The sequence below is a fragment of the Giraffa tippelskirchi genome, chromosome 10, assembly GCF_054371585.1.
Source record: "Giraffa tippelskirchi isolate mGirTip1 chromosome 10, T2T-mGirTip1v1.2.pri, whole genome shotgun sequence".
NCBI lineage: Eukaryota > Metazoa > Chordata > Mammalia > Artiodactyla > Giraffidae > Giraffa > Giraffa tippelskirchi.
The window spans coordinates 160,366,603-160,374,358 of record NC_137284.1 but is presented as its reverse complement, the minus strand read 5'-3'; positions in this window follow the sequence as shown (position 1 = coordinate 160,374,358).

The following is a 7,756-nucleotide window of genomic DNA, read 5'->3' as shown; positions in this document are numbered from 1 at the left end:
CTGGTGGCAAGCGGAGACTCAGAATGTGACCCACCCCCTGCCAGGCAGCTCTGACTCTGTCTCCACCAGATCCCGCCAGAACGCTCTGCTGGGAGGGGGCCTGGGCGTGATGTGGCCTTTGCTGAAAGCACCTGGGCTGCTTTGACTTCATCTGGAAACTCCCAGGAGGGAGCAAAGGAGAAGAAACTCCCAAGGAGGATGTGGGGGACCGCCTCCAAGGTTTGTACAAGTGTGCAGTAAATATGTACAAGGATCTTTGCGTAACATCATTTATACAGGAATACAAAAGTCTAAACAACCTGAATGTCTATCCACATACGACTGGTTAAATACATGCAATAAGGACTAGTCAGTGGATGACTCAGCAAGTGGTGAGAAGGGTGGCGTAGATGTGCCTGTAAGAGGGCAGAGATGCCTTTACTGCCCTGGGTGCACCCAGAGGAAAAAAAGGGAAAGAGAAGGCCTGACTTCTTAAACGTGCCTTCCTCACACTTCCCTCTTTTTCCTCTTTGTGGTTGTTCAGTCACGACGTCGTGTCTGACTCTTTGTGACACCATGGACTGCAGTATGCCAAGCTTCCCTGTCCACTGTCTCCTGGAGTTTGCTCCGATTCATGTCCATTGAGTCGGTGATGCCATCCAACCATCTCATCCTCTGTTGCCACCTTCTCCTCTTGCCCTCAATCTTTCCCAGCATCAGGGTCTTTTCCAGTGAATTGGTCAGGTGGCCAAATTATTAGAGCTTCAGCATCAGTCCTTCCAATGAATACTCAGGGTTGATTTCCTTTAGGATTGACTGGTTTGATCTCCTGGCAGTCCAAGGGACTTTCAAGAGTCTTTTCCACAATTTGAAAGCATAAATTCTTCAGTATTCAACTTTCTTTATGGTCTAAATCTCACATCTGTACATGGAAAAACCGTAGCCTTGGCTGTATGGACTTTTGTTGGCAAGCGATGTCTCCTGGGGCGGAGCTGCTCTCCCCGTAGGGCAGTCTGCGGTGGGCGCAGGACCCGTGCTCCGCCTCTGTGCATCCATCCCCCTCCTTGATTGCTGGCCTGGGGCACCTCGTCTTCTTTCCCTGCTGCTTCCCTTCCTGCCATTCAGCGAGCTCCTGGGTGTGAAAGCTGCCCTCCTCCTGAGCAGAGAGACAGTGCTTTTGTGTGTACACTGCCTGGGGACAGACTTGAAAGATGTCTCTGCAAGTCTCTCCTTGTCTTGGAATTCCTGGGGTCCCCAGTCCATGGCTGTCGGATGGTTACTGTGTAGAGGCTGGGGCCCGCGGGTACACGCTAAGGTAAGCCAACAGCACACGGCGCAGGCGGGGGGAATAAAGGACCAATTCTGGGCACACAGGAATTATTCAGGCCTCTTCTCGCCTTTCTTCTGCTAGCGGACTCTTGATCATCTCTTTATTCATACTTCAGTGAGAGTTAGAGAGGGATGGGTGAAATCCACATGATTTATCTAAGACAGAATCTTGTTAAAATCAGGAACTGACACCAAAAGCTGAAGAGGAAGTGGAGGAGAGTGCTATTTTTAGCTGTGGATTTAAATTCCCATGATTCCCTGCAATTTTCCCCAGCTAATTCCCATCCACGTCCCTTTGTTTGCTCTGATTAGTCCTTGTAAGTCTCAGCTCTTACAGAACTATAGCCAGACAATTTCTTGGCAAGTTAAAGCTCCTTTCAACCATTTAAAGCATCCTTTCAGGGACTTCCCTGCCGTCCAGTACTTAGGACTCTGTGCTTCCACTGCCAGGGGTGGGTTCAATCCCTGGTCAAGGAATTAGGATCCTGCATGCCTCGTGGCATGGCAAAAAGTTATTAAAATTTAAAAAAAGCATTCTTTAGTCTTTAGTCTCTTATGCAAGAGTTACAAGTTTGCCATGACTTTCTTAGAAATTTGTGGCTGTTTCATAAATACATAACCCATCGTGTAAATATCAGCGCAATCCACACTTAGATCCTGGCTTTTCAGATGAAGGTGAGGATGACGATAGCGAACTGTCACAATGTCCTTGCCTTTATGGATTCGTCATGTAGTTAGAATAACCACATCAGGCAAGCACCTTGGTCATTTGGGAGGCCCATTTCCATTAATAGATAAGAGAAAAGGCAGAGCTGGTAAGTAAACTGTCCAAGGTCCAGAAACTGAGACGCGGTAAAGTTGACATTCAAACCCAGGACAGTGAGATCTGAGACCACATTCCTATCCCATTTGACATCTGATGATGTCGACAAGATGGACACAGAGGGATAGCCATGTGAGGACATGAGGAGGAGACAGGCCATGGGAGCAATGACCCTGTCCACACTTTCATCTCAGACTTCCAGCCTCCAGAATTGTGAGAAGATAAATTCCTATTGTCTAAGCTGCCCAGCCTGGGTACTTTGTTATGGTGGTCCAGAGAAATGAATAGACTCAGATCAGCACCTCTGTCCCTTCTCTGCACGTGTGTAACAGGAGGGAAAGGGGCAGGGCACAGCTTTTGAAAGAATGACACAGCCCAAGGACACAACATAAACCGATTAGAATCAAATGGGACCAAGATGGCAGACAACACTGGACCTTGATCCTCAGTCAGCAAGTGAAATGACACACCCAGAGGTGCCATGACAGTTCCACTTCATTTCAGTCACTCAGTCGTGTCCGACTCTTTGCGACCCGATGGACTGAAGCACGCCAGGCTTCCCTGTCCATTACCAACTCCCAGAGCTTGCTCAAACTCAAGTCCATCTAGTTGGTGATGCCATCCGACCATCTCATCCTCTGTCGTCCCCTTCTCCTGCCTTCAATCTTTCCCAGTACCAGGGTCTTTTCCAAGGAGTCCGTTCTTCACATCAGGTGGCCAAAGTATTGGAGTTTCAGCTTTAGCATCAGTCCTTCCAGTGAATATTTAGGACTGATTTCTTTCCTTTAGGATTGACTTGTTGGATCTCCTTGAAGTCCAAGGGACTCTCAAGAGTCTCCTCCAACACTACAGTTCAAAAGCATCAATTCTTCAGCACTCAGCTTTCTTTATAGACCAACTCTCACATCCATACATGACCACTGGAAAAACCACAGCTTTGATTAGATGGACCTTTGTTGGCAAAGTAACGTCTCTGCTTTTTAATATTCTGTCTAGGTTGGTCATAGCTTTTCTTCCAAGGAGCAAGCGTCTTTTAATTTCATGGCTGCAGTCACTATCTGCAGTGATTTTGGAGCCCCCAAAAACAAAGTCAGCTACTGTTTCCACTGTTTCCCCATCTATTTGCCATGAAGTGATGGGACCGGATGCCATGATCTTAGTTTTCTGAATGTTGAGCTTTAAGCTGGCTTTTTCACTCTCCTCTTTCACTTTCATCAAGAGGCTCTTTAGTTCTTCACTTTCTGCCATAAGGGTGGTGTCATCTGCATATCTGAGGTTATTGATATTTCTCCTGGCAATCTTGATTCCAGCTTGTGCTTCAACCAGCCTGGCGTTTTGCATGATGTACTCTGCACATAAGTTAAATAAGCAGGGTAACAATATACAGCCTTGATGTACTGCTTTCCCAATTTGGAATCAGTCTGTTGTTTCATGTCTAGTTCTAACTGTTGCCTCTTGACCTGCATACATATTTCTCAGGAGGCAGGTGAGGTGGTCTGGTATTCCCATCTCTTTCAGAATTTTCCAGTTTGTTGTGATTCACACAAAGGCTTTGGCGTAGTCAGTAAAGCAGAAGTAGATGTTTTTCTGGAACTCTCTTGCTTTTTCAATGATCCAATGGATGTTGGCAATTTGATCTCTGGTTTCTCTGCCTTTTCTAAATCCAGCTCGAACATCTGAAAGTTCATGGTTCACATATTGTTGAAGCCTGGCTTGGAGAATTTTGAGCATTACTTTGCTAGCATGTGACATGAGTGCAATTGTGTGGCAGCTTGAACATTCTTTGGCATTGGAATGAAAACTGACCTTTTCCAGTCCTGGGGTCACTGATGACTTTTCCAAATTTGCTGGCATATTGAGTGCAGCACTTTTACAGCATCATCTTTTAGGATTTGAAATAGTTCAAATGGAACTCTATCACCTTCACTAGCTTTGTTCATAGTGATGCTTCCTAAGACTTACTTGACTTCACATTCCAGGATGTCTGGCTCTAGGTGAGTGATCACACCACTTGTGATTATCTGGGTCATGAACATCTTTTTTGTATAGTTCTTCTGTGTGTTCTTGCCACCTTTTCTTAATATCTTCTGCTTCTGTTAGGTCCATACCATTTCTGTCCTTTATTGTACCCATCTTTGCATGAAATGTTCCCTTGGTATCTCTAACTTTCTTGAAGAGATCTCTAGTCTTTCCCATTCTATTGTTTTCTTCTATTTCTTTGCACTGATCACTGAGAAAGGCTTTCTTATCCCTCCTTGCTATTCTTTGGAACTCTGCATTCACATGGGTATATCTTTCCTTTTTGCCTTTGCCTTTAGTTTCTCTTCTTTTCTCAGCTATTTGTAAGGCCTCTTCAGACAACCATTTTGCTTTTTTGCATTTCTTTTCCATGGGGATGGTCTTGATCACTGCCTTCTGTGCAATGTCATGAACATCCACCCATAGTTCTTCAGGCACTCTATCAGATCTAATCCCTTGAATCTATTTGTCACTTCCACTGTATAATCGTAAGTGATTTGATTTAGGTCATACCTGAACGGTCTAGTGGTTTTACCTACTTTCTTCAATTTAAATATGAATTTGGCGATAAAGAGTTCATGATCTGAGCCACAGTCTGCTCCCGGTCTTGTTTTTGCTGACTGTATAGAGCTTCTCCATGTTTGCTGCAAACAATATACTCAATCTGATTTTGGTGTTGACCATCTGGTGAAGTCCACGTGTAGAGTCTTGTGTTTTGGAAGAGGGTGTTTGCTATGACCAGTGTGTTCTCTTGGCAAAACTCTGTTAGCCTTTGCCCCGCTTCACTCTGTACTCCAAGACCAAATTTGCCTGTTACTCTAGGTATTTCTTGACTTCCTACTTTTGCATTCCAGTCCCCTATAATGAAAAGGACATCTTTTTTGGGTGTTAGTTCTAGAAGGTCCTGTAGGTCTTCATAGAACTGTTCGACTTCAGCTTCTTCAGCATTACTGGTCGGGGCATAGACTTGGATTACCGTAATGTTAAATGGTTTGCCTTGGAAACGAACAGAGATCATTCTGTCATTTTTGAGATTGCATCTAAGTACTGCACCTCGGACTCTTTTGTTGACAATGATGGCTACTCCATTTCTTCTAAGGGATTCTTGCCCACAGCAGTAGATATAATGGTCATCTGTCAGATGACAGTTCCAAGGCACTGTTAAAAGACCAAGGAGTGGGCAGTGGCCCAAATTCTGGAAACCACTCCTTCCCAAAAATGGCTGGAATAATCCTCCCACTCATTAGCATATGAAATTACTCAGCTTATAAGAACTAGCCACGCCGAGTCTCAGGGCCACGCTCGCCCTCTGCGGTGGCCCACACTCTGTCGGTGGCGTACACTTCTCTCTGCATCTGAATAAATCCACCTCTCACCCGCCACTCACCTCTCAGCGGATTCTTCCTTTGATGAGACATTAAGAACCTGAGCCTCATTAGGTCCTAAAACCAGGTACCATGGTTTTTTGCTGGGTTTGAGTTCCAGCCACGTGTGTTCAAGTCCCAAGCAAGGCTTTGGCTGGGTTCGAGTCCCAGTCTGAGGTCAATGGTTTAACCTGGACTTGCACACGGCCCTCCTGCATTAGGGAATAATGACTTCATTTTGCCCCTTTAAAACACTAATAAGTAGACAAACTGCTGGTGTTTCATTGGCCTACAGTAATAGGTGTTTCTCAATGTTTATGTACTTTCACAGATTCAGGATTGTTTTCCTGTTTCTCCCTCAGGAGACCCCTCGGTCCAGTGCTCCGGACACTTGACATGACCCCCATCAGCAAGTCTCGCTCAGTTTCCATGAAAGGATGACCACTCTGACCGTCTGTGGTTTGACTTCAGCCCAAGATATGGAAAATCTTCATTTTAGGCTCTTTCTAAAATCTTTGCTGGCTTCACTGGTGTGCTGTAACTAACAACATTTGACAAGGGGGCAGGAAAGGCTCTGGTTTGCAGCGTTTCCTGGTTTCCACTGGCTCCCGGCACGGCCGATCCCAGCTCCCAGTGAGAGGTCACCGCATAAGGGGCAGCACATTGGCATAAAGAAGATGGAATAGACTCAAGGAAGTGTAATAAAGGAATTCCGACATGATGGATTTTCAGTAGCTTTTACCTTTTGAAATATAATTAACTGTAAGTTTATATAGGGCTTCCCTGGTGGCTCGGCAGTAAAGAATTCAGCTGCCAAGCAGGAGACCCAGGTTTGATCCCTGGGTCTGGAAGATCCCCTGAAGGAGGACATGGCAACCTACTGCAGGATTCTTGCTTGGAGAATCCCATGGACAGAGGAGCCTGGTGGGCTACAGTTCATGGGTCACAAAAGAGTCAGAGATGACTTATTGACTAAACAACAACAACAACAACGTTTATATGATTTAGTTTTAAATGATGTTGTGTTTAATAACTGTGAAATTCCTAAAAATAAACAACTGGCTTTCACAAACCAGTGCTGGGGGTCTCCAGCAAACCACTGGATGGCCATCACCTACCAAAATTCAGAAGTCCATTCACTTCTTTACAATCTAGATTTTATACTTGGATCACACTGGACCATTAGAGAACTCTGTATTTGGACCATATAATTCCTTTCGGCTGAACAATATTCGAAGCCCCTTCCTATGTCAGAGGACTTCCCATCCCTATGAAGCAGGGACCCCCCCCCCCACCTGACATGAGAGAAGGGAAAACATCTCTCCTTTCCTTTGCCGCTCAGATGTGTGCTCATGACACAGGCTCTGCAGATGAGCCAGGGTCTGGAGAGGAAAGGTCTTAGAAGTGACTTAGGGAAAAAAAAAAAAAAAAAAGAAAAAAAAAAAAGAAGTGACTTAGGAGAAGCCTTAGAAGGCAGGGAAAGGCCAGTTCTGCCTCCATGTTGGGTTTCCCTGGTGGCTCAGACAGTAAGGAATCTACCTGCAGTGCAGGAGACGCGGGTTTGATCCTAGGTCAGGAAGATCCCCTGGAGAAAGGAATGGCAACCCACTCCAGTATTCTTAGCCGGAGAATTTCATGGACAGAGAAAACTGGTAGGCTATAGTCCACGGAGTCGAAAAGTCAGATACAACTGAGTAACAACAATGGCCTCGGTGTTGGAACTGTTGCTTTGACTTGCTTTTCTTTGCTGTTGCTATTATAATCATACATAATGGCCCGCCTCAGAGAATCCCGCACCTCCGCCTAACTGTTAAGCTAAAGTGCCTTTGTTCAGAACCTTGTCCACATGTGGATGGCAGGAAGAAAGAAATTAACACATCTCCTGCCTCAGGCTTGATATTCTAGGAGATATTTGCAAGATTAATGGCCTTTTTTGGGCTTCCCTGGTAACTCAGACAGTAAGGGATCCATCTGCAGTGCAGGAGACCTGGATTCAATCCCTGGGTGGGGAAGATCCCCTGGAGAAGGAAATGGCACCCCACTCCAGTATTCTTGCCTACTGAATCCCATGGACAGAGGAGCCTGGTGGGCTAGAGTCCATAGGGTCGCAAAGAGTTGGATACAACCGAGTGACTGACAACAATGACATTTTTGTTCCCTCACCTCCCCCACCTCTGATCTATGGAAGAGCCTGGCATCCAGACCCCCGTGAGATGGCTATTTTGAGACAGAGACTAATGTC